The sequence below is a fragment of the Amblyomma mixtum genome, chromosome 4 (assembly GCF_055824585.1).
Source record: "Amblyomma mixtum isolate Tamu chromosome 4, ASM5582458v1, whole genome shotgun sequence".
Taxonomy (NCBI): Eukaryota; Metazoa; Arthropoda; class Arachnida; order Ixodida; family Ixodidae; genus Amblyomma; species Amblyomma mixtum.
Window position 1 is genome coordinate 129181581 of NC_143015.1, and position 27485 is coordinate 129209065.

The 27485-nt window shown below is 47.2% G+C and overlaps 1 protein-coding gene across 2 annotated transcripts in view; it reads right to left on the reverse strand.

The window, feature by feature from the left end:
• dimm (basic helix-loop-helix family member dimmed) overlaps positions 1–27485 on the reverse strand; it is a 391032-nt gene that overhangs the window by 270629 nt on the left and 92918 nt on the right. For both annotated transcript variants that reach the window (XM_089587989.1, XM_089587988.1), the window contains exon 2: positions 17319–17396. The gene's annotated coding sequence lies outside the window, so the exon portion shown is untranslated. The remainder of the gene's footprint in view (positions 1–17318; positions 17397–27485) is intronic.

Here is a 27485-nt window from a genome sequence, read left to right on the forward strand (position 1 = left end):
GAGAATGTAGGTCAAGTGTGTAGCCTTTAGAAGTCGTTTCCTGAGTTACAGTGTTGCTATCTTTTTTCTCTCGCATATAGAGGTCGTGCCAGTCACAGCGAGGCTCAACTCAAAGCTCTCGCGGATTCAGAGCCCATCGGTCACGCCCTCATGCCCGGAGGCCGAACCTCACTCGATCCCTGTGACACGTAGAGCCTAGTAATTAAAACTCGGCCAGAAACTGCGACTCAAACTTGGAGGAGACGACCGCTAAGCCTTTAAGCTTCGCGCACACACGGACACACGCGGCAACTTCTCCGCGCGTATCGTGTCAGTGTGTAGCGGTCTCTCCTACGAGTTTCGACCAGATTAGATGTTCTAAGGACGTTAGGAAGGCATCCGCGTGGAAGGAAGTTAAATTACCGTTCCCATCAGAACTAACACAGTGAGCGAAATTAGTTGCCAAGTGTGGAAAGATGAAGCGTTTTGAAGAGGATGTAACAAACCTGTCACTTTCATGACGTGTCCCTGTGATCGCAATCTTGACATCTTTGTCGCTTTGGGGGATAATAGCATCTTGGTTACAAGGAAGATCACTTCAGCCTTCTGTTGCTTGCCAACATATACGTCCTTTCTATGAAGGAGTGTCTTCAGTGTAAACGACAGCGCCGTCAGTGTCTACGGCGTAATATGCCATTAGTCAAAACTCCCGCGCACACTTTCTGCACAAAGGGAAAACGAGAGCTTTCGGAATGTAACCCATGTGGTCACGTGATCAGGCATGCTTCTCCCAGGGGGTCCTTGTAGAGGGCGCTATCATGGGATGAGAAACAGAATAAGATTCAAAGTAAAAAAAAAAGGGGGAGGGTGGAGTAGAAACAAGATAGAACAATTAACCGCTTATTTACCAGGCACGATGGCGCTCACCAGCGTCCCGATATAAAAGGGATGCCAAGAGTTATTTATTTTTATTTATTCATACTGTTAACCCTCTGCATGAGGGTCATTACAGGGAGGGAAACATATACAGACACAAGTGCAATTCTCTTCGCTAAAAAAAGAAACACTCAAATGCACAGAATTACAGATTTGCACAGCAATCTTCCAGGAACGCGTTCACACCTATCACAAATTTGTCTACATCTGTTTGGTCCACAACGTCACTTGGTAGTTGATTCCAAATTTCTACAGCATCGGGAAAAAAGGAGTAGCGATAGACATCAGTACGTGTAATAATAGGTTGTAATACCTTACTGTGATTTTTCCGAGGGCAACGCTTCAGGGGAGGAGCAACATAGTGATGTTTATTAACTTTGACTTTATCATTCATTATCAGAAAAAAAAGTTTCAATTTCTGCTTTAGTCTTCTTACTTCTAGTGATTCTAGCTGACACTCTTTTAGCATTGCTGTGACTGAATCAGTGCGGCGGTATTTAGAGCATATAAAACGTGCTGACATCCTTTGCAATCTTTCCAGTTTCCGTTTTAAACCCTTTTGATGAGGACTCCACACTGCACTTGCGTACTCTATGATTGGCCGCACGAACGTCTTGTACGCAATTAATTTAATTTCTCTAGTCGCATTCGGCAACTTCCTCCTCAGGAAATAGACCTTCTGGTAGGCTTTTAAATAGACATTTTCAATACGGGTGCGCCAATCAAGATTATTTGTTAATGTCACTACCAAGTACTTGAGACACTTTACTTGATCTAAGGAATTTTCACCGATATTGTATCGAAACATCATAACATTCTGCTTCCTTGTTACTTGCATGTAATTAGATTTTTGGTAGTTTATTTCCATACCCCATTTCAGGCACCACGAGTTTAACGACTAAAGACATCTATTTATGTTCATCTGATCTGCCGGGGAAGCCACAGGAGAGTAAATTAAACAATCATCGGCAAAAAGTTTCATTCTGACAGGCGATTCGACGATAGCAGAAATATCATTTATATACAATAAAAACAAAAGCGGACCTAAAACGGAGCCCTGTGGCACCCCCGACAGAACTTCACGCCTATTCGATACTGCACTTTCTATTTTGACGACTTGACAGCGGTTACTTAGATAGGCCTGAATCCATAGTACTATATTTTCAGCGATTCCTAATCTGCGTAGTTTAAAAAGAAGCTTATGATGCGGAACTTTATCGAAAGCCTTCGAGAAGTCTACACAGACCACATCTACCTGCTGACGTTCATCTATAGCCTTGCAAAAGTCGTTCACTGTTTCAATTAACTGCGTCACTGTCGAAAGGCCGGTCCGAAAACCATGCTGAAATGGACACAATAGGTCATTTATTTCTAAAAAATGAAGGATGTGTTTAGCTATTATGTGTTCAAAAACCTTGCAACATACGGAAGTGAGTGAAACTGGCCTGTAGTTTTTTACAAGAAGTCGATTACCGCCTTTAAATACCGGAACTACTATTGCGCTGCGCCAGTCACGAGGTAAAGAATGATCCCGCAATGACTTTTCAAATAAAATTTGCAAATAATATGATAACCACTCAGCATACCGTTTAAGGAATTCCGTCGGTATTTCATCGGGACCGCTCGATTTCTTCGGGTTATCTATCTAGGCATGAGTGGGGATGGACAGGAGGAGGGATAAGTGCGACTATTGATCGCACTTATCCTGCTCGGAGGAGGCTGAAACATTCCGTACATTTTACGCCTGCGTAAAAAATTGACGCTAAAAGAAAGTGCACAGCAAGTAAAATGGGATCAATGCATTATTGAAAAGATCAGACAAGCCAAACCAAGGCGTTGGTATTAGCGCCGTATCCAAGCTGTGGCCAGCAGCTGTGTTCACATAACCACTCTTACGTGAAAGCATTGCGTACCAGCACGACGCAGGAGCGCAAGCACTCGGGAAAAGAGATATGAGCCTAATCGAAACAGCTAACGAGAAAGCTGTGGCCGATTTCCAAAACACAAATACGTTCGAAATCTCTTATGCATCTCGGCCCCGGACATATTCATACTGCATAGGCTCAGAACACCCTAGGCTTGGGTTAGGTCCAGCTCGATCACTTACCGGCCACACAGCCAAGCTCCTAGTTAACCACGTAACCTAACAATTCATTACCCATAGATCAACGAAGCCGACAGGCAACGATATAGGCGCTCACCGCGCATAACCATCACAACAAGCGAGAGTGCTACCAGCAGCGCCACTCCCAAGCCCCTGGAAAGCAGCTTCAGCTGCATAATTTCTTTTTCGCTGTCGCTGCAGTTGTTGTTGTTTGTCGTTCCTGCTAAAGCGCGCATGTCCTCCATGCGAATTCAGTGTCGCCACACGAAGCCAACGCTGGGCGCAGGCGCCAATTTGCATAGGCCCACTTTTTGCGCCGCGCGTATTATTACCGAACGGCAGCGGCGGGGCCGAACCACCCAAGGGACCCGTCGCGCAGTTGGCCAACGCCGACGGACCAACCTCCCGGCCGACCGACCGAAGGCACAAACGTGAAATCATCCATCAGCTGCCCCTCGCATCCGCACACGCTGGTGAGCGCCCATGGACGCTCTGAGAGCAGGCCGGGCGACGCTGGCTAACTGGGTCGGCGCTTCGTGTTCGCGTCGGCTTGCCTTCTCACCTGCTTGTTTGCCGCTATAGGCCAGCCTTTGTACTCGTCTCCCGATCGTTAACGGTATAGTATAGAGTTCGGACGACAGGGGACAGGTAATGTAAAGTAGCGGTGGTTAGCGTAAGTTTACCGGTTAGCTCAATTGGTAGAGCGACTGCTCCAGTGAAGCAGTGGTCCTGGGTTCAAACCCCGGACCAGGACGAATTTTTCTTTAACTACGAAGTTTCTGGCAAAGCTGTACAGCTTTCCTTTGTAGCCATAAGGCTGCGCTCGGGTGGATGTCAATTGAGTAACTTCTTCCTTATTACCAATCTACTCCACCTTGGGGGATTACCCTGAACATTTGACCAAGTTTACAAACCGAGCCAGAAAGAACGGAGAGCGCTGCACGAGTTGGTCCTTGCAGTAATACCTGTGCTGCCACTGGTATTATTCCCTCAAAAGGCAACCATTATTTCCTTAGAGATCAATTACAAAAGAACACGAGCAACAGTTAGTCCTTCTACGTACTAACCGTTCCTTGAGACGACTAAGTGCCGCGGATAGTCATGTTTGTGCACTGTCGTATTGTTCATACCAAAACGAAAGGAAAGGAATACACAAAATGACTTGGAATTTTTGTCGTGCCTTGAGCGAAGATATGATAGTGACAGCTCTATGGTATACTCCTTCGACATGACTCCCCACTTCAGCCCACCAAATGGGCCATTGGATCATGGCTCCTAACGAAGGCCAACAATCCAGTAGAGGTGGCCTCAAATTACACCAGCTATGAACGTCATCAAGGCACTGTTTGAATGTCTATAAGCTACAGGCTTCAAACTCTGTCTGTAGACTAACTGTGGGCGTTCTTTGTGCTTATGGAACGGATTAAACTAAATTTTCATACTCTCCTCTCGCGCTCCCTTTGTCCCATCCTCATGTTCAAAGTAGCCAACCCGGATACATCCCGTTAATCTCTCTGCTTTTTCATTCTTCTTTCTATCAAGGCCTACCTGGCCAATTACTACAGATGACCGCTTCAGATCACTTATCACGATCTTTAGATCGGCTCATTTTTTAATTGTGAAGAGAAGCGGCCGGAGTTTCGCTCTCAAACTCTTCAAAGCTATACTAGCACGTGTTTCCATTTGCCCCCACAATCCAAAATAGTATATGACTGCGCTCCTCGGAGTCTTCGCGAAAAGGTCCACTTCACGGATCACATGTTCCTGGTAATGGATGCTTCCCTGAACCCTACCACAAAATTTGGCACAGTGTGCACAGCGCCTACTCTGTACAGTTCATATGGCCTGACAGCTAAAGCCATCTGGATGTCAGTCATGCTGCTCAGGAGGATAACGGCTTGGTTTATGGGGCTTAACGTCCCAAAGCGACTAAGGCTATGAGAGACGCCGTAGTGGAGGGCTCCGGAAATTTCGACCACCTGGGGTTCTTTTACGTGCACTGACATCGCACAGTACACGGGCCTCTAGAATTTCTCCTCCAAAGAAATTCAACCGCCGCGGCCGGGATCGAACCCGCGTCTTTCGGGTCAGCAGCCGAGCACCATAACCACTGAGCCACTGCGGCGGCCTGGATGATAACGTTGGATAACTTTGGACACGCGGCAACGACGCAAACAGAGTTTACAGTACAGGACGTTCCCTTGCCGCTGTTGACGTAAAGACCTTAGTATGGTAAGGAAAACGGCACCAACAATGACGCACTTCAAGAGCTCTTGATGATGAAGTGTTTGCTGAAGTGTTGCTGAAGTGATGCTGCAGAAGTTCACCTGGCGTTTTCAATAGGATATACAATACCAAAAAAATTTAAACATAGAGAGCCGACAACACCAACCGCCCATTTAAATTTGCGTTAGCGCCTGTATAGTATATGTAGCACATGTATCCATATATATATATATACAGCACAACCTTATCAATGTCCGAGATGACAGCGCCATTAAACGACCTCCGTTTAAATCGTCCATAACCGCGATCACACTATAGGCCCCTATCTCCTCTCGCGATCTCTCCGCGTGGCTAACCTTCTCATTTCTTACTCAAGCCTGGCTCGCTTTCCTGTCATCCCTCACCGAAACGAGGCCTCGCCTCGCCGGTAGGCACTCGAACTCGCGACCTCGGTAGACTCCACACAGGCGCGTCACACCCTGGCCATCGGGGGTTGCCAACGGGGTCGCACAGCTCCGTCGCCATGAACACACCCATGCTTCCGGGCACGGTGTTCAGCAAAAGGCGTAATTAAACGGGGTCAGTCAGCGGTGCGCTTCGAACAGATGAGACCCGCATGTAGTATACATACAAGGCGGCGACGATAAAGCGTTCGACAGCTCAGCGCTGAGCTCTTGCCTCCCGTCCACCAATCGGTAGGCTCTTTCTCTTTTTCACTTGCCTTTCTTTTTTTCTTCTTAGCCGGGATAGTGTGAACGACATTCGTCGGCCTTGGCACAGAAGTGCGCCGGGTCGCCTCGCCGTGGACGTGCCGAAAAAAAAAATGTGAGAGGGAGCCAGGCGACAACTTAAAGTGTTGGGCGCCACGCTGCGCAAAACGATTCGTTCGATGTCAGACACGGATTTACCGACGGGAAAGAGGGAAAAATAGAGAGAGAGAGAGAGAGAGAGAGAGAGAGAGATACGCATCCAGGCCGCGTTGTAGCTGGCAAGAAACAAACGAGGAAACAAATAACACCGAACGAGAAGGGTACAGAAAAACGAAAAAAAAAAAAACGTCTAGAACGGGGAGGACAAGAAATGGACGGATACGGGGCAGGCTCCCAGCCAGCTATGGCGATAGGTTACCGGCTGACGATCGGCGAGACAAAATGCGCTACGCGTCGAAATAGAGCAAAGATCCAGCGGAGAGGAGGAAGAGAGTGAAAGGCCAGACAGCGCCAAGACAACCACGCCCGTGCACTGGCAGCTCGACGTTGCCGCCAGCACCACTGGCGCTGTACGCTACCTAGCGCCAGTGTGGCAGCGAACACCGGGCAGGCACGGGGCCAGCGTTCGGCGAATGCGCGCAAGGAGGCTGGAGCGGCCGCGTTCGAACAATGGCCTTTGGGGCGGTTTGGTGGGGGAGGGAAAGGCTTGCTCTGCAAGCCGGTCAAGGTTCGCCGAGGTCTCGCGTCGGCGCCGCGACGTGGCGCGTTCCGCGAAGGAGCTACGCAGAAGTTGCGTGCAACCCTGCCGACACAGGCGCGAACGGGTCGAACGGGGCCGGAAGAGAGCATTGTATCCATAGGCACTCCTCAAAGGCTAAGTTGCGGGTACAGATGCAATGAGCCGCCGCGGTGGCTCAGTGGTTATGGTGCTCGGCTGCTGACCCAAAAGACGCGGGTTCGATCCCGGCCGCGGCGGTTGAATTTCTTTGGAGGAGAAATTCTAGAGACCCGTGTACTGTGCGATGTCAGTGCACGTTAAAGAACCACAGGTGGTCAGAATTTCCGTAGCCCTTCACTACGGCGTCTCTCATAACCTGAGTCGCTTTGGGACGTTAAACCCCATAAACCAACCAACCAGATGCAATGAGGCAGTGTAATTGGCAACACGAAACACGGAGTTCTGAGACGAATTAATTTCTACTTATGCAGCATTCATTCATTCATTCATTCATTCATTCATTCATTCATTCATTCATTCATTCATTCATTCATTCATTCATTCATTCATCGGTTTTGTCCGACAGAAGCAAGCGCAAAAAGCAAACACTGAATACATTAAGAAGAGAAACTCCCACAGCCAGCGCATTACACGCGGAAACGGAAATCTGGTTCGATACGGTGCTAAAACTTACACCTTTACGCCAGAGACCGTAGAAGACAGCTAGTTAGTAGACACTTATATCGGCCTGCAATAATCAGCCACACTCTATCAATAGGCGTTGTATTTAGGCTGCGCAGTGAAAGTGCGCGGGGTCACCCACCTTCACTTGAAGCCTTGGTTGAGGGCCTAGCGAGGGGCCTTCATCCTTGGGCGTGGCTTCTATGGCCTTTGCTGTAGCACCAAGGTTTATCACCTCATCCTTCTCACGTCATCAAAGCGTATCTGCATTGAAGCATTCTCTAGACCTTCAAAAGCTAGTCACACGCCGGAAACATGTTCTCTTATCATTTTATTATACTTCGTAACATAACAACCTTCCCTTTTAACTAGTCAATATCAGATCGGACTCCCATGTTTCATCTCGTCTCCATCATGCTCATAAATACTGTACAGTTTTGGCGCGTACAGAAAAGTACCGAAACTCACGTCTCGTTCTGGTCATAAAAGATCGGAATTTTTTACCATCCAGTATCGTGTCAACGCCAAACTTGCCGCGTTTTCATTCCGCATTACTAACTTTTCTTTGCACCCATGGCACTTTGCAATATTCTGTGATTCTTCATTGTTTTTCTTTTTTGCTTCTTGTTGCTGAGTGCCCGCTGTAATACCGTTTGCTTATGTATTTTATCAATTATTCTGACATTTTTTGCCCTAGTATTGCTTACTCTTTCTTTCGGAAAAAAAAAAAAAACAGAAATCCACCTTTGTGCTGCTTTGCTCTTTTCTATGATCGTCCTGATTTTTTATTCGTCAGTTCCCCCCCCCCATTATGTAATGCCCTGTTGGGCTCCTAGGTACTTTGCAATAAATAAACTACGGGGAAAAATGCTCCCAATTTTGTATTTCAGACATGCTTCGCTTTTCCTCACTCATAAGCGTTGGTAGATTGAAGGCGTCGACCAAAAAAATAAATCAGTAAGTGCAAGAAACGCGGCTGTAATGACTGCAGAGTTACTCTTAAACGTATTGAAATCCTCATGACGCCGCCAGGTTGCGCCCACTGAACGAAAAATGGCATAGATTTCCGATTAGCCCCCTTCTACATTAGATGAGAGCACTCAACGTGAGCAAGTTTTGTTATCTCACGCTTCACCCCCCCCCCCCCCCCCCCCCTTATTTCCTGCCGCCCTCGGCTACGTTTGTAGCACCTTGCATTCAATAGCGGTGCTCTGAGAGATCATTAGTTACCTGTACGCTTTGCACGACCAGCCGAAGCACATTTCCTTACTTTCATTTGCGCTATAGAATATTGCCAGGCTACTAACCCCTATCGATATCATTAACAATATCATTAACTAGAGCTCGAAGCTGGATCCTATTGAACCTATCCTATATTTTCAGCATATCAGAATGACAGATTCACACAGCGCAACGGAAAAAGAAGGAACACGAAACACAGGACGGACGCTGTTTGCGTTCCTTCTTGTTCTGTTGCGCTGGGTGAACCTGTTTCTTAAAGCATTAAAGGTGCACTGAAGAGGAATCTGAACTCGTCTTTTTGCCGCGGGAACTCGGTCTACACGTTCCGAGCATTCTTAGAAACGTCGATTTATTGCCCTGTGTGGCCGATTTCCGCAATTAAATCAAATTAACGCCCGGCTCCCACCTTTCTTTTTTTTTTAATTCTGCCTCGTACGGTGGGCGGAGTCGACCAACGCGGGGAGTGCCTTTCACCCAGTCCCGTGGCGGCATGCCGCTCTGCCATCGGCGGAGTAATACGTAGTAGTCCGTAGAAGCAAATAGTCCGCGCGTATTTTTATTTCTTCGGGCTTATTTTGCGGTTATATTATCTGCAAATGAAACTTTTTATTCACGGAAACCTAAAAAACAAAATGAAGCGAAAGCAAAGCCTCCACGGAGCTAGCTGAAAGGCACTCCCCGCGTTGGTCGACTCCGCCCACCGTACGAGGCAGAATTCAAAAAAAAAAAAAGGCGGGAGCCGGGCGTTAATTCGATTTAATTAGGGAAATCGGCCACACAGGGCAATAAGTCGCAGTTTCTAAGAATGCTAGGAACGTGTAGATCGAGTTCCCGCGGCAAAAAGACGAGTTCAGATTCCTCTTCAGTGCACCTTTTAACGAACTAGCCCACACCAGAATCATCTTAGAACGAATGAAAGTTAATAACAATAATAATTCCTAATATTCACTCTAAAATTAAAAGCAGCGAGGAACTACGCATAATTTAACCAGGAAAAAAGTGTGGCTGGCTGGTACATGATCTTTTTTTTTTTTCGAAAACAGCGCTTACACAGGACGGATCTTTTATACGCGCCGATACCTAAAAGCATAAGTGGCTCACGACAACATTAGCGACAAGTCCCGAACCGCGAGTAGCTCGAACCAGGCCGCTTGTCATACAATAACCGGGCTAACGGCAATTAAATCGCCCGATTCATGCCCCGATAGCTAGCCCGAGAGAAAACAGGTCTCCAGAGCAAGTGCTCCGAGCGCGGCGCCAGCGGAGGGTATAGGGGATGGCGCGCGCTGTGTTCGCCGCTATCGCAACACATCTACATGCCTCGGCTGCCTACACGAAAACGAGACACACACGTGCCGGAGAAATCACCGCCAAACTGGTCGATGCCCACAGCCTACAGCCCGAAGCGCAGGAAGAGCCGACAGCAGCGCATTTCTGAGCGTGCTTTTTTTCTTTGTGCATTTATTTCACATTCTTCAAGTATTTATTTTGCTGAGCTACCCGTATTAGGGACGTTTGCCGGTGGTATCACAAGTTTTGGCGTCCGCAAGGCGCGCACGAGTGTCGCATGCATCGGTGGATTAAAGTGCTTAATGCACCTGTGCACACCTACACCTGCTCTGCACCGGACAGGTGCAGAGCAGGAGCAGACTGATATTTATGCAACCCTTACAGCTGACGCTACACGGGTTAATATCTTAGTCGAAATCAAGAGGAAGAAATGGGCTTGGGCAGGGCATGTAATGCGAAGGCAAGATAAACGCTGATCCTTAACTGTAACGGAGAGGATTCCAAGAGAAGGCAAGGGTAGCAGCAGCCGGCAAAAAGTTAGGTGGGTGGATGAGATTAAAAAGTTTGCGGGGATACGGTGGCCGCAGCTGGCAAAGGACAGGGTTAATTGGAGATGCATGAGAGAGGCCTTTGTCCTGCAGTGGGCGTAGTCAGGCTGATGATGGTGATGACAGCTGACTATCTCCTGATCTAAGGCCAGTTGTGGAAGTGCCGCCACTTATCCATTATGTATTTATCAGCACCAGTTTAGTGAGGTGACGTGATGCAAACAGTTATTGCACTGAAACTCGATGCATATTTGATGGTCGTCTGTTAACTTTTTTGTTTATTTATTCAGAGCCTGCGCGCCGTTTCAGCATTACGTCAGGGGCGTTACATCATGAAAAACAAAATGCAAGTAAAATATTCATGCACTCAAGCGTGTCTTTCTTTTTTTTCTTAAGCGTCAGCAGGTGGGATTTGCATAATAAGAGGGGGAAGAAAGTTTCAGGCATGCATTGTGCGAGCATAACAACAACAACACAGGAATACCGAAATAAGTCACATATAGGGGCAAGCACTTTGACTTTCAATGGGTGATCATCTCTTGTTTGAAATATACATGAAGTCATTTTCATGTTTTTCACACAATAAGTGCCAGTTCGAGAACGATGTATACAGTGCGCTCTCTTTATGCGAACTGCTGGTTAATTCGAATTGCCGGTTTATCCGAACTGATGCTGTGGTCCGGTCAACGTCGTTTCTTCTAAAAAGGTTCTGATTAATTAATTGCAGCTGCGCACAATTCGAAACAACTTTCGTTCCTTTCCCGGATCCAATGGACGAAAGACGACAGCGTAATAAAGACGTAAAGTCGTGAGCAATATCGGAGGGAACAAGCTTTTTGCGCAAAATTTCTGGTTATTTGTCCACTAAATTTGGTGATGACTTTTGGATATTAGACGTCTGCCAAGAGGAAATTTATTTGGAAACTGAAAAAAAAAAGACAGTTTTTAACGGATGACTGTGAAGTAATCTGTAAATGAATGCTCAAACTCCGTTCCCTCTAATATTGTTCACGACTGTACATTACGGCGCGAGGCACTGCACCCAACTTGCCAGTAGCCGTAGAGAGAGCAGAGCGCGCGTAAGGCTGCAGGAACCCGGTCGACCTAGACGCGCCCTTTCGTAAACCTCGATGCGAAGGCTCCGCAAGAGAACAAAGAAAGCAGGAACAAGAAAGATAAAACGCGTTCCTTCAAGAACCACCGCAGGCTGGCTGCTGCTGCTGCGACGAATAAAAGAAAGGGGCGTGTGGGAAAGGGTGGAGAGAGAGAGAGAAGAGGGCGAGGTGTGCTCGTGCGGCGGCATCGGGAATCGCTCACGCTCCGACGTCCGGAACGCCAAGGACGTCTGACGGCGGCTCGAGGTGCCGGTGCGGTCGGGTCGGTCGGCGTCCCCACACCAGACCAGCAGGGAGCGACCGAGCGTGCACGCTGTCGACTCAGCCTCGCCTAGTTGCGTGCAGTGGGTCCCGCTACGCTGCGGCTCCGAAAGCGAAACTGCAGGCTCTTCCATTGTGCGCAAGCGCAATTCAAAAAAAGAGTTCCTTGAACTGTTGTCAACAGTTTTGGAAAATTCGTACTACTGCTTCCTCCGTGCTTGTACAGGTGCACATAAAATACCAAATACTGACGTAACGACGTACTGGGAGCGCTTATTGGAAGGGTCTCTATGGTTCTCGTCAACTGGCTCGTCATCATACCAAGGCTGCCATTGCTAGATAACAACAGAAATATATATTCTGCACATTTTTGAAGTATAGGGTATTCAGGGTATTCAGTGAAATCAACCTTTCCGTTGTTTCTAAACAATAAGCTGTCTCCAGGGCTCGCTGCGAAACTGTCGGCTGACCATGACAAAGAGAGGGGTGCAAATTACGGCCTCTGCTTTGCCGGTGCCATGTCTGCCTGAAAGACTAGTTTTTTTGTCTTCGTCAGGACGATTTGTACGCAAGCAGCCGACAACACCGCCTAAGCCAGAGTTCCATGCAGCTGCTCACACGCTTTTGCCCGGCTGTTCTATAGACCGTTTACAGCGCGCAGTTCTTCTGTTTGAGACCAGATGGCGCCACAGGTGCGCTCAGAACACGGCGCCATTACTTTCCTCGTAAGTCGCCGGCGTGTATGCCTCGACGCAGCAGTGGAAATGTGGAAAGAGAAAATACGTGCTCTGTTGTGGATTGCGAGAATTGCGACAAACAGTTAAAGGGGCGGGATGCGATCGTTTGCGAGCTTTACGGAACCGAACTGCACTAGGACGTATACTGCCCCTGTTCGCGCCCGTTGGACATCCACCCTTTCCGAACGGGCGAAGGCAGCACACATGTTCGCCAGCGCTAGACAGCAAATATAGAAAGAAAGGTCTCGATCTTGGAAAATCTGCGAGGGTAAGTGCGCAACATAGCCGCATGAACAAGCTGTCCCGCCACCGAAACGTCACAAAAAAAAAAAAAAAGACGGCTAACGCTACTGCATATTGTGCAGTGCATAGCCGTGCGAGCGGACAACGCTTACCGTCAGTTCGTGTATTACACACCGCCTTGGTGTTACTGTTGAACTTCGCTCCAAATAGCGTGGTTTTCGTGGACCACAATCGGAATAAAGCGTTTGTGTTACGGCTGTTGGGCTCAGCGGTTGTCACTTCCTCGCGATCCATGCGAGACAGTCACTAGAAGTGACTACGGCTGATTGCTTACAACCAACGAGACCTCGAGCATTTTCATGTCCGCATATCGAGCATGGAGCGTACCACAATTTTATACTATGTGAGGCTGACATAATTGTGAACTTCTTGTAGTGAACGCTCTGCCATGAGCGCGTTATCACAAATATATCGCGGAATCCTTGTAAACGATTGCATGCAGGCTTGTGAAGGTTTTTTGATGCATGGTACTGCTTACATGATTGGGTAACATTTGTTTGTTCATTTATTTTTGTCGCCTTCCTTTGTTTAGCAAACCAACAGAAAATATTTTTAGGCTTCCTAAGCACCTTTAACAGGTTGTAAACAAATGAGTACGATGTGCATGTGAGCGTTTTAGAGCAGTCTCCGCATGCATGTACACAATACGACAACGACCTGCGCAGCCGCAGGGTCGTTAAACCTTGCTGTTTTAGATAATAACACTAAAAAAATATTAAACAAAGCCTTGCGCGGCATTCAGGCGATCCACCCGTTGCCTCGAACAGACGGAGAGCTCAGCGGCTCTTCGCGACATGAAGCTCGATCACGTTTTCACGCCTAAAGTCATCAAATTAGGGTTTTCACATGTCCTTCGAAGCTTCGGACCAAACACAGTGTCGTCTTTTCACTCCTTTCCAAACTGTTTCAGCCGAAACACTGCCTGTCGGAACTGAAACATCAGACGCAGCAGCCGTCGCGACGAGGCGCGCGCCGAGCGGTCAGGAGGCGAGTAATGGCGGCGTGATCACGTGATCAAAGATGGCAGCCCCCATGATACGCCGCTGTAAAGCGTCTATAGGTGCTAGTTGTTCTTGGTCTGGCGGACGCTACAGGCAGCATCCGCCGTATAGAAAGCAATATGAAGGTGTCATGCATTTTTTTTTTGTTTCGTAGAATATGGAGAAAGTTTATGGAAAATAGGTTAGAGAGCTGACCTCCAGGACTAGGCGACGGGTTGCAGCCCATGCAACGCTGCCGTAATGTCGGCGTCAAACTTGTGTAGGGCGCTCAGGCAACGAGCAACAGATGAAATAAAGCTAGGTTATCAGCTCATGGTTTTCAGGCAACGTGCTCGTGCTAGCCATGGCTTGAAGACCCATGCGGATCTACTTTCACTCGAGCGTTTCCTCTAGAAGAAATCGCAGCTGAGCCCCACCGCGGTGGCTCAGTGGTTACGGCGCTCGACTGCTGTCCCGAAAGGCGCGGGTTCGATCCCGGCCGCGGCTCCTGCATTTCGATGGAGGCAAAATTCTAGAGGCCCGTGTGCAGTGCGATGTCAGTGCACGTCAAAGGACCCCAGGTGGTCGAAATTTCCGGAGCCCTTCACTACGGCGTCCTTCATAGCCAGAGTTGCTTTGGGATGTTAAACCCCAATAAACCCAACCAAACCAATCGCAGCTGAGGCAAGACTACGTTTTGTTAACAGGGTCAGTGCACTGCTCGAGTGCCCTATACGCAGCCGTACACGTGGACCGCACGTACGCGTTCCTTCGCTCCAGTTTTCTTCGAGAAACGCGCTCCTTTTCGTCCTTCCGAAGGACGTTGCGGCCGCCGCCTTTTTACACATTTCGACGTCAGAGTTCGTGTCGGCCGCGAAGGTCACCGTCTCAGGAAATACCCCGACTAGATGTGCGAGACCATACCGCGGAGCGGGGAATGCGACGGGAATAAAGCGCGTGCTTGGCCTCGGGCTGGCCCAACCGGAGTTAATTCCTGCCAGTTTCGAAACAGCGAACAAACATCCGGGCATCACCTCCGACCACTTTCTCAGAGAGAACGGATACGGGAGACGCCTGCGACCCTGGCAGGCAGTTATCGGTGGCACACTAGAGTTTCTTTTTTTTTTTATTGCTTGATTCGTCAGCCTCTTTTTAACGCGATAACGTTGAAATCCTCGTTACCCAGAAAACCCGTTGTCGGCGTTGTGAGTAAATAAAAAAAATTCGCTGTGGCTTAGCTTGGTTAAGCCCGGTAATTGCGAAAGCAACATCCGTACCTACGCCATGGTTCAGCTGGTAGTGTAGGTGGTGGTGGCGCTTGTGGTGATGCATCGGTTATACAATCCAATGCAATCCAAATCATTCCAATCCAAACCAATCCAATTCAATGTAATCTAATCGAATCCAATCCAGTCCAATCCAATCTAATCTAATCCAATCTAATGCAATCAAGGTCAAATGAAGGTCAATGGGGGTCACGGCCGCGGCACGGCAAAGGCGTGAAAGTGCAAGTAGTATTGCTTTCGCAATAAAAATAGGGCGGCGTAGGGTGAGCCAGGTGGACAGCCGCCGCAGAAGCAACATAGGTGGCCCACCTAAGTCACGTGACCTTGTGGCGTCATCGCAGCCTGCCTACCGGATTGGGAGCAAACTGATCGCCGTCGCAGGTGGCTGTTAAATTAATCACTGATTGCGCTGAAGTTGCTCGGGAAGAGCAACTTCGGTTGCACAAGCCCCAGCTGTGGCATCGCCTTCCATCACAGGGCAGTGGCGCATCCCTTAAGGGCTGCACCAGTGCGCCAGGAGTTGTATGAGGATTCGCAGTGACCTACGAACGTCCAATTTCGCATATATGGGCATTAACTCATTAACGGTATTACATCATATCCTTAAGGCGGAGCTTAAGAATCCCATCCTATTACTTACATATATATTTTTTGAGCAGCCAAGCTCACCAGAATGGTACGCGTGATGTTGAGGCCCCATCATAGTGAGTATCTGATTTTCAACGCCGGCCTGATCGAGGTGCCGACCAGATACGACGTGGCGATTTTTATAACTAGTAGGATGGAGCAGCTGAGTCTTGAGCGAATGCTGCACGCAATTCAACGGCCGAGAATGCAGGCATAGAGTGGAAGAACAGTGACGTGTAACGGCTGTTTCATTGTTACTATCAGGAAGTGTCCGCGTGTTCCGATAATGTAGACCCCTTCTCGTCCACTTCATAGCATAGAGAGGCACGTCCTGACGTTATGTCGAGAGGGGTAGGCAGGAGCGTGAATGGATAGAAGATTGTACTCAGACACTTCCTTACTACTAGCTAAACAATGGTGGAGAGACAAACGAGTGCCGATTGGTGCCGGCGAAACTGAGTACCTTTTTGTCCAACGTAGCGCTTAAACGTAAAGCCTCTAACGTAAGGTAAGGTAACGTAACGTAAACGTAAGTATTTGGGCCGCATGGTGTGCATTTGCGCCTAATAGTGGAGCCCCTATGGCTGCACTCCTATAGACACTTCTCATTCGTCGCAGCCATTGTTCGGTTGATGAAACCGACACGGAAACGGCATTAATAAGAAATATAATTATAAATTATTAAACAGTCGTAGGCGAATAGCACGTGGTTTTACAGATATTCTAACACCTCACGCATCATTTGAAATAAGAAAATACGCAATAAAAAATTTGGTGTCTATACTCCTTCGAACAATCTATTACCGCTGTCCGTTTTATTGAGAACAAGGAACCCGAATTGGCTTTGAAATGTTCAATCATCTTTGATTTTGTCGGTGACAGCATTTCTTCGTTTCCACACTTTTCGCGATTTCCTCACCAGTTTTAATCGAGAAAATGGTCCTTTTGTTCAATTTTCGACTTAAAAATAAAGAAACAATTAGGCGTCCTCTATCATGTTCCTCGTGAATTCATTCACGTTCCTGTCTTGCCCAGTCGCGCTATCCATTCACGCCAAATCGCAGGTCTGCTCAACGATTCATTCATTTCGCCCGCAGGGCGAAATGAATGAATCTTGATTGATCTTGATTGAATCTTGATTGAATCTTGAATGATGATTCTTGATTCTCACGGCCTGTGCTACAACCGATTCGCTCGTTAAAAACGGTCTTCGCTTCTACTCATCGGTCCCCAGAGAGTTCGACATCGACTGAGCAGCGTATGTGACTGGCCTACTGGTCAGGCGCACTAATTCCTCAGACTTACGGCGCCGGAAAGATTAGACTGGCTTGGAAACTTTACATTCCAAACATTCTTCCTTCAGTAGGCATTTCAACCCTCAAACAGAAATACTGATTGCCCAGTGTCGCACGTGACCAAAAGGTACCTTTTCAACACTAGACGTTTCGAGCAAATAAGCGATGACCGATTTCAGTAAGTCGCTCCAGCTCGGGAGCTTCTCCATGAGTTATATATGTTCAATTATACATTTCCACCAACGGCCATCAAGAGAGTACAGGAGTTCTTCACACATACCAGTTTTGAAATTCCCCTTTGAAGTTCGGCGGTCTCTTTTCAGTGTTCCTCGAAGTTAACCGATGACGTACGGTACACCTGCAAAAACGAAAGTGGGACATTAATAATTTGCCGCTGACAAGGCCGCTTTCTTCGCCAACAGTAGGGGCAACTTTGTTTCCTGACAACTGCGGCGACGACTTGTGAAATCAATCCTGTTCTATCCTCTCTCACATAACAGATAAGATTAGTACTGCGCGAATGGGACAGGACAGGAGAACGAGGAACACAGACGACCACACAGGCGCAGACTTCCGACTGTTTATTCGAAAACCAAAAAGCAAACGCTATATATGGGGTGAACCTATGCGCATAACCATCACTGTCATTCACACAAGGCCTGATTAAAATCTAGACCACATTGATCAAAATTTGCGTAGCAGAAAGGCCGATAAACCAGAGAGCATTCAGTTAGCATGTCCCCAGAAACTCCACGTCAAGGGACATGCTCACTGAATGCTCTCTGGTTTATCGGCCTTTCTGCTACGCAAATTTTGATCAATGTGGTCTAGATTTTAATCAGGCCTTGTGTGAATGACAGTGATGGTTATGCGCATAGGTTCACCCCATATATAGCGTTTGCTTTTTGGTTTTCGAATAAACAGTTGGAAGTGTGCGCCTGTGTTGTTGTTTTTGTTCCTCGTTCCCCTGTCGTGTCCCATTCGCGCAGTACTATTTTTTTCTGCAATGAACCAACTAGCCCGCAGGAACGTTCTACTCTCTTACATGCCATCGCATCCTGTGCACCGATAGCTGCGACAAATCTAAGGATTCCTGTGCCAGAGTAGAGAGGTCTACGACAGCTGCTTCCCAGAACACACTCATTCCTCGAGGCGTTAGTCCTGGCTTTACAGCTCCACGGCATTGGACAAGTTATTCAAAGAGGTTCAATCAATCAATCAATCAATCAATCAATCAATCAATCAATCAATCAATCAATCAATCAATCAATCAATCAATCAATCAATCAATCAATCAATCAATCAATCAATCAATCAATCAATCAATCACCCCGCCGCGGTGGCTCAGTGGTTACGGCGCTCGGCTGCTGACCCAAAAGACGCGGGTTCGATCCCGGCCGCGGCGGCTGAATTTCGATGGAGGCGAAATTCTAGAGGCCCGTGTACTGTGCGATGTCAGTGCACGTTAAAGAACCCCAGGTGGTTGAAATTTTCGGAGCCCTTCACTACGGCGTCCCTCATAGCCTGAGTCGCTTTGGGACGTTAAACCCCAATTAATTAATCAATCAATTAATCAATCAATCGTTATTTTTTTCATCACAAAATGACGAGGGTTGGCTCAGGCAAAAAGAGGAAACAATTTCCACTTGACACAGCCTGAGCTCCCCGTATACGTGGCCTGTAATGTGAGGGGACACGTGTACAAAAGAAAAAAAGAGAACACGGATATAATTTACGTGTGAAATAAAGCGCAAAACATTTGCCACTTAAGCTGTACATCTATTAAATTTCTACTCACAAACTAACCATCAAGAAATATGTCAAGCATGGTAGTCACTAATTCACAAATATACCACAAAACGAAGTGCATCAAGCGATCAAATTCAGTCTAAGGCACAAGCAATATAAATGAGATCACACTCGCAAACAGGTTATCCAAGCTGAGTGCTAACTCGAGCCTTCAGACCACGAGACAGTCACTGTCCCCGACGGGCAAGTCGCATGGCGACTCCTCCAGCAGCCTAGCGACAGCCTGTACACAACTGTGCTCCTTGAAGACTTGCTCGGCCAGCGCCCGAAACACCGTTTCAGGCTGATATGGACAGCTGGTCACGCAGATGTTGATGATAGCGCACGGGCTAACATGCTTACCCGGCTCAGGACTTCACCCCGTACCTCCGCTCCGTGGGCAAACCATTATCGGCAACACACGCTAAGCGTCGCACTAAAGCGACGTCCACACTCGCCCAGAATAACAACGCCCTTCAAGAAGAACGGTCCCGCGCACGCGCTTTCCAGGAACTCAGCTAACATTACTGGGGGAGCAGTACACACGTGCCCTCACTGCACACATTTACATGCACATTACGTATACGCATTAGACACTTCACATATGCATCACATAACGTATACTGCACCCTCTTATACTGCACCCTCTCCTACCATTACTTCACACATCTCTTCGCTCATGCCGCCGCGGTGGCTCAGTGGTTATGATGCTCGGTTGCTGACCCGAAAGACGCCGGTTCGATCCCGGCCGCGGCGGTCGAATTTCTATGGAGGTGAAATTCTAAAGGCCCGTGTATTGTGCGACGTCAGTGCACGTTAAAGAACCCCACGTGGTCGAAATTACCTGGAGCCTTCCACTACGGCGTCTTCGTAGACTGAGTCGCTTTTGTACGTTAAACCCCCGTAAACCGCAAACCAAACCCATTTGATCACGCGCGAGGATGACCCGGATGTCACCATTGAGGCGGCCATATCGACAACCTTCGCAACCATCGGTGCTGGACATCTCCAGATGTGTCCCTCCCTAATTCCAAACTTCTTCCAAACATCCTAGAAGAAATGGCTGGCTCTTTCCCCTGATTGGGTGATTAGGACAAACTCAACTCACTGACCACCCATTCGAACTGGGCAATCAGTCGCATGGACAAAAGGCTTGAATATTTGCAATAGGATGCATCTCTCTCAGTCCCTCCGAATTTCAGTCCTGTCAGTGTGTTGGATTTAGGCTTGAGGCGTACGCCTATTATTGCAACGGCATGTTTAAGCACGTCAGCAGTGGCGGGAAGTGATTGGCCAGCTGTGAGATACGTCAAGAACTCTTTGCACGCCTCATCTCAGACGCTCTGTGTTTCTGGAGCACTCTTGCTTCTGCTCCTATCCAATGCGCGCTCGTTACAATGCGAAAAAAAAAGAAACAACTCCCAACAGAATTTCCCCCAATGAGTTCCTCAACGCTCAAAGCGGCTACCATCACAACAGTTTTCGAAATGCTTGCGTAAACGCTTGTTTGCAGCAATAAAAAAGTATTTAAAATAATCAAATAGAATAATCAAGCTACCATCTACTTGTCTGCTATAACTCGACGCTGAAAAATGAAATGACGGCTCTACTGTTTCAAGACTACGCAAGGCAAAATGTGTCAGCGTAGAAAAATAAACTTTCTACAGCAAGCATAATACGCTAAAATGTGACCTTCATACTCTTGAACTCGGCGGCCGTGCTGCTGTGTATAATGCTAATTACCTGCCATGTCGACCGTCGTCGAAGCCGTAAGGTCAAGTGTAATTTCGTTTTTCATATAACCCCGGCTTATATAACTTCCCGTTTATTCAGAACTCCTGTTGGGCACTTTAAGCGTAGTCAAATAGTGCCTAGGAGGCACTAGGCGGCTTGTTAGGCACTGTAGGTGACGCCCTTTATAATATCTACGAAAGGGCCCGTGTTCCCAAAGTGTCTCGCCAGGCCGTTAGTAGTTATCGCGCTGTGCCTAATTAGTAATGAACTAATAGAAAGCAAATAGAGATACATCATGGAAAGAAATCCGCTTGAAACTAACTGCTCTCAATTCATGTACGAGAGCGTCTCCTGGCTGAGCACGACAACCGTGGATTAAAACTCCGCTCCGACTTCCACTGACGCCTGGAAGGAGATATCCGCGCGCGCCGACTAAATACAGTGAAGCGGCGAGCGTTAATCTACCGCGCGTGCGCCATTTGCAAACTGCTGTCAGGGTGTCGGCGGCAGGCACCAGCGTCGCGCCACCACACAAGGCGGATTTGTGCCCGAAGGCTATACGGGTGCACGCACGCACACAGCTCTCCCGGCACGTCCTTGTTCGCGACCCAGTTGAGACCTTTTCTCGAAGCCCTGTCTCTATCCTTCTCTCTCCGTCGTTTCACCTTCTTTTCTTGCTTCCTCCGGCCGAATATTAAACAACGCCAGCACTGGCGACCGAGACCGTCGTCTACTTGTTCTTCGTTTGTCGTTGTTCTTATCTATTCTTGATTCTTTCTTCTTTCGTTTCCCCGTGGTCACCTGAATTAGCTGCCAGGCAGCAGCAGCAGCAAGCAGCCAAGCCACGTCATCCTCCGCTACCGCCGCGGCCGATCATGCTGCCCCCACACGCGCCCATTAGCCAGCCTGTGGTCGCTGATCGGGTGACCTCTGCGTGGTACCCCGACTCTCTCTATCTCTCTTTCTCTACCTCTCCCCCTCCCCCTCCTCTCTCTCTCCTACGTCGGAGGCGCCGGCTGAGCTGCAACATCCTCGCCCTTAGAGCTCTTTCCTCACGGAGCGGGTATCAAGGACGGATGGCGACCTACCGCGGCACGCACGTATTCAAAATATGCCGCCGATTTACCCTTGCCACGGAATGCGCTCGCAATACTGCGGCCCCGACACCGTAGCGCGGTCGCAGACTCAGCTCACGAGCAGTGCTGAAGGAGGGCGTGAAAGAAAGAAAGAAAGAAAGAGAGAGAGAAAGAAAGGAAGAAAGAAAGAAAGAAAGAAAGAAAGGAAGAAAGAAAGAAAGGAAGAAAGAAAGGAAGAAAGAAAGAAAGAAAGAAAGAAAGAAAGAAAGGAAGAAAGAAAGAAAGAAAGAAAGAAAGAAAGAAAGAAAGAAAGAAGGAAAGAAAGAAAGAGAGGAAGAAAGAAAGAAGGAAAGAAAGAACGGAATAAAGAACGAAAGAAAGGAAGAACGAAGAAAGAAAGAAAGAAAGAAAGAAAGAAAGGAAGAACGAAGAAAGAAAGAAAGAAAGAAAGAAAGAACGAAAGAAAGAAAGAAAGAGAAAGAAGGAAAATGAATGAATGAATGAATGAATGAATGAATGAATGAATGCTGCTAGTATTGAATTGTCAAGTGACGAAATAATTTCTGCACTAAAGCTAGCGAGACTAAAACAATTGAGCACTTCCTTTTGGTACCACCATGAAATGGTGTAAAGTATTCGCAGAGTTTTCCGCACGCCACCTTGACGCACTTTTGAAAACTCTTATTGGTGTCTACTGCCTATAGGTAAGATTTTGAATCGTAAAATGAGTTCAGTTGTCCTGTCGTTGTGTTATTTGGTATTATAACAGATTTTCTTTCTGCTGTTTCTTTCATACGGATGGCATTTTTGATGCTAATATTGCAATATACTAATATTGTATTAATTGAACATATTCTTTCAATTTTGATTTATTGTTTGTCTGCACTGAAAATCTGCGTTGCTGTCTTGTTACTATAACCCCTGGGCCGTCGCCAAGTTTCTGAGTGCAACTTTTTGTACAGGAGACCATTTAGAACATTTTGTTTTCTCAGGCTTGTTCGAACCTTGTGCCCTTGCTGTTTCTCGTAGAGGAGCTCCATGAGCCAAGCCAGCCTAATGATGCACTAATTTCGTACACTGCGTCCTTCCCTCTGAAGCAACGCCTCATTTAATCACGCCATGACGGGAAACGCGCTTTAGTCATCTTTGAACCGGCGGCAATACACAGGGCGTTTGACTCTTCTCCTCTCCCCCCCCCCCCCCCCCCCCTCTTTCTTCATATTTCCTCCATGTGTATAACGATATAGTTACCATGCATGCCCTCACGTGTTTTCGTCTGACTCCACGCGCCTAAGTAACAACGCATGGAGAGGGCAAAAACCGCAACTATCGTAAGGCCGTCATATATTGGCTGTGGGAGACTTTCTCCAATTGCGTGCAGAGCGAGCGTTCACGTCGCTATCCCGTCATCCGCTCACGCAGCGCTGCATGCAACTACAGCGAGACGGACGCCGTATGCACGGGGATTTCGTTCCCCGTACAGCTTGTTATCTTGGCTCGCTTTTATATAGACATATAACCGTGAGAAAGAGCTCCAAGCACTAGATCGCAGGCCTTTATAAAGGGGGCTGAGATAAACAGGGCGACGGGACGGCGCAGGTAAATAAAAAAGAAGTGTCGGGAAAAGCAGATATCAGGCCATTTGAATCCGTGTTCGGAGCGCGGAATTATATACCCTCCGAGAACTGCGGACGCAGAATGCAGAGAAGAAAAAAGTGGAACGAGTTGACCGATCGGTCCCCAACGACGACTGGACGACGCTCACTGCAAGAGCGTTGTCAGCGCTACGAGAGCGCCAGAAAAGATACCAGGCGCATTTCAAAGGGCCTCGAATCAGGTGCACACGAGCTGAAGGATAGAAAAAGCAAAAACAAGGAAAACATAGGTACTAAGAAATTTGTAAAAAGAAAGGTCCAGAGAACGACGTCCGTAGACCTCGATAACAAACATACCAAGGCGCATGCGAAAACATGCTGAAGGAATTTGCCTGCAGATAAAACACTGAATAAAGAAAAAGAAACTGGCTAAAATGAACAAAGTGCGACAGTAAAATTGTAGGACAGACTTGAGAGACAGAAGGGAGAAAGAAATGCATGGATACGAGACTAATATTAATAATAATAAAAACGAACCAAGGGTAGCAGATAGGGAAATGAAAGAGTTCGCTTAATGGAACTGGCTGTTTGATTTGGTTCTGCGACGCGTGTATCCCGTTACTGATATCTGCAACATGTTCGTATGCGTGTGCTGTTCGCTTAACTTTCGTGCTCTCGTTACTTTTAATTTTCTTTCTCTTCTATAAAAGGTCGTTGTAGAGACGCTCCATTTTTCATTGCATGTTTATTTCCTTGAAACGATACGCACGAGATCAATAAACATGGATCACCACGTGGAATTCGCATACGGCTAGTAAACAGATTATAATTGAATTTCTTTTTCCATGCAGTCTTGGTTTTAGTTTCAGCAACCGAACTATCGCTGTGGCACAACAGGTAGGTTTCAGGTCGCGTGAGGTATGCAAAAAACTACAATTCTTTTTGCGTTTATTTGTCGTTATTCCGGCCCCTGGGAAAGATTAGCGTAAGGGTTGATGTGAATTAAAACGACGAAGCAGCGAATATATTGGTTTTTACATAGAAGCGACTATTATACTACAATAGAGGTTATACTGTAGCAACGTGCGCTGCCGGTTAACCGGTCGCCTATCGACAGCATAGTAACTACAATATAAAGCATCGCTTGCGACGTTGCCATTTTTGTCCCAGAGATAAAGGCTCTATACACTATGCATTCATTACACTCCTCTGACTGGCAGGGTTCTTCTTTTCAAGTCCTGTCCATTATGTATGCATTTTTGAATTTGTATTCACAAGATGTGTGCCTACACATATTTTTTATTTCACTCTTTACTGCATACATTGCTTACTGTTTCTTAGATGTGAAACTTACGTGAAAACTGCTGCCGTACGTCGGGCACCTGGGCTACGTAAAGCTCTAGCTAAAACGGCTTTTTGCCCAAAAACTTATTACAAAACTGCTTATACATCTGTAAAAATAAAACTTATTCGAATTAAGCATCGATCACCAGGGGTTTGCAACTAAATTACTGTGCATGAAAGTCTTTGCGCCCATCCTATGTGCAGATGCAGCTGTTCAGGCTGAGATCGAACCCACGACCTTCGGACAGGCATAGGAATCTCATACAATGGTTCGGTAAAAGACCATTTTGCTAAGCATTTCACCACAAAGAAAGTCGTGAATCAGGCCGTGTGAGAGCTTGCATAAACTGTCAAAACGGTGGGTACTTGGCGGCACTGGAGATCGAACCCGGTACCTGCTATATATGATGAGGAGGAAACACACTTTAATGAAAACTGAAACGGCCAGGCTGATGATCGACCTGTGCAGGCTACTCCAGATGAGGGTGATAACGACGAATCGAATCACTCACACGAAACACATGTATGATTATCACAAGGTGCGTAGCAGGCCCCTGACATTTAGGCATTGGAATAGAGAGACAGAACAAACGCGGGATAATGATATCCTAGTCGTAATCGAGAGGAAGAAGTGGGCTTGGGCAGGGCATGTAATGCGAACGGAGTGGATTCCAAGGGAAGGCAAACGTAGCAGGGGACGGCAGAAAGTTGGGTGGGCGGATGGGACTAAGAAATTTGCCGGAATACGGTGGCCGCAACTGGCGAAGGACAGGGTTAAATGGAGAGACATGGGAGAGGCCTTTGCCTTGCAGTGGGCGTAGCAGGCTGGCGATGATGATGATGATGAACAGAGGACTTTCGTAATACGTAGGGCTGATGTTGCATCACGCCACGTTCCAAGTACATTCGAGAAGCTGCGCGTACAGTCTTGTCGAAGAAACGATATTGATTGATTGATTAATTGATTGATTGATTGAATGAATGACTTATTTACTGGCTGATTGATTGATTGATTGACTGACTGACTGATTTACTGACTGATTGATTCATTGATTCATTCATTTATTTATTCATTCATTCATTCATTGACTGACTGACTGGTTGATTAATTAATTAATTAATTGACAATCTGCCAGACCGCCGCGTCAAGTTTATCCCTTCTCTTACGGCGCGCTTCTGGTGTCCACCGAACCATGTGAGACAGTTACTGCGTAAGAGTACAAATATGTTTATGCAATGTTGTGCGGGGTGTTGTACAATTGCCGCAGCCGCAAATCCCGCGAAAGAGCCGGCTTCGCTAACCACTGCGTCGTTGTTGCGGTGCCGTCTCTGAGCGACTGTAGTACACATCGGTGTTAGATAATGAAGGAAAGGAAATGGTGCCAACATCCGCGAAAACACGGTACCCGGCACGACGAAACCGGAGCGCTCACACAACCTCGGGAAACGTGCCACCAGTCTTCTTCCCTGCCTCGCAGCGATACACCAAGGGCGTCCCCCTTCCCTTGCCCCCGCGTGGAATGCGTATCAGCGCGAAGAAAAATGCCTCGGCGTTCCACGTCTCAATCACGCTTGTCCTCCGCAGGGGCAATCAATCGCGCGGCCGCCGAAACCGCGGCGGTGCAGGAGGAGAATCAGCAGTCGAGACGAGAGCGCATCGCGCGCCCGCCAAAGCCGCGACAATGAACGCGAGTTCCAATTGAGCCGAGAGTGCGCTTTGAGCACTCGTTTCCGGCTTCTTTGTAAAGGAATGACACCTTCAAAGGGCGAAAGACAATTGAGGCGCGAATGCATAGAGGCTTTCATACTTCAATGGGAATGGCTAAGTAAACTGCATGAAAGAAATAGTTCATTCATTATGCTTTTCATTTCCTTCCTGAGGTGATCCCCGGGTCGAATACACTTCCTCGATTTATCCCGAGTTGTTGCCACCATAAATACCGACCGAGAGATTTGGACCGTTGAAACAGCACATTTTGTCAATATCTTAAATGTATAACTGCTACCGAAGCGCACTTCTTTTCTTAGCTTTTTCTTCGTTATGCAAAACGGACTTTTTGTCTGTTTTACCCCCACTAATAATTTATGATGCCACCTCAACTTGCGCAATATTTATGAGGTTCTATCTTACAGGAAATTCATTGTTTAGTGATGAATAAAAATAAAATTACCTACGGATCAATCGATTAATCAATTATTTAAATACCAGATTTGTTACCTGATTGATTGAATGATTGACTGATTGATTGATTGATTGATTGGTTGATTGATTGATTGATTGATTGATTGATTGATTGATTGATTGATTGATTGATTGATTAATTGATTGATTGACAGACTGACTGAACGCTCGATCGATCGACCGATCATCTGTGAAAGTTCGTTAAGTAGGAACTCAAGAGTACAAATGGATTTTCGCCCAAGTCGCACTGACTATTGTTTTCCCGTCAGCAGGCTTTAGTGTCTACACTTACAAGCACACAGGCAGATATATTTTTGCATAATTACCTTCGTGAATGTAACCAACCGGCCATATTTTTGTTTGTTTTTTTCCCCACGCCCTTGGTTTCAAGTGGGCATGTGTTTCTCTTACCTGGAGTGTCCATTAATTGCCGCACGCTAGCCGTGGGTGGCACAGTGGCAGAGTGAGGTGGGGCCTGTGTGGCTCAGGCGGCCGGAAAATATGCCGACGACGGAAAAATTATTGAATAATTTTCGTACCATTTTTTTTTTTCAGGCAATCATTCTTTTTTCCTTCTCTTTTTTCCTTATAGCGACGCAAAAGCCAAGCACTGCGCCCGTTGGTCCCAAGTTCGAAACAAGGTAAATGCGGGTCACGCTAAAGACTCCCAGAATTCATCCTGCGACAGTCATGTCAACAGGAAAAAATGAACAAAAAGAAACGCCTGC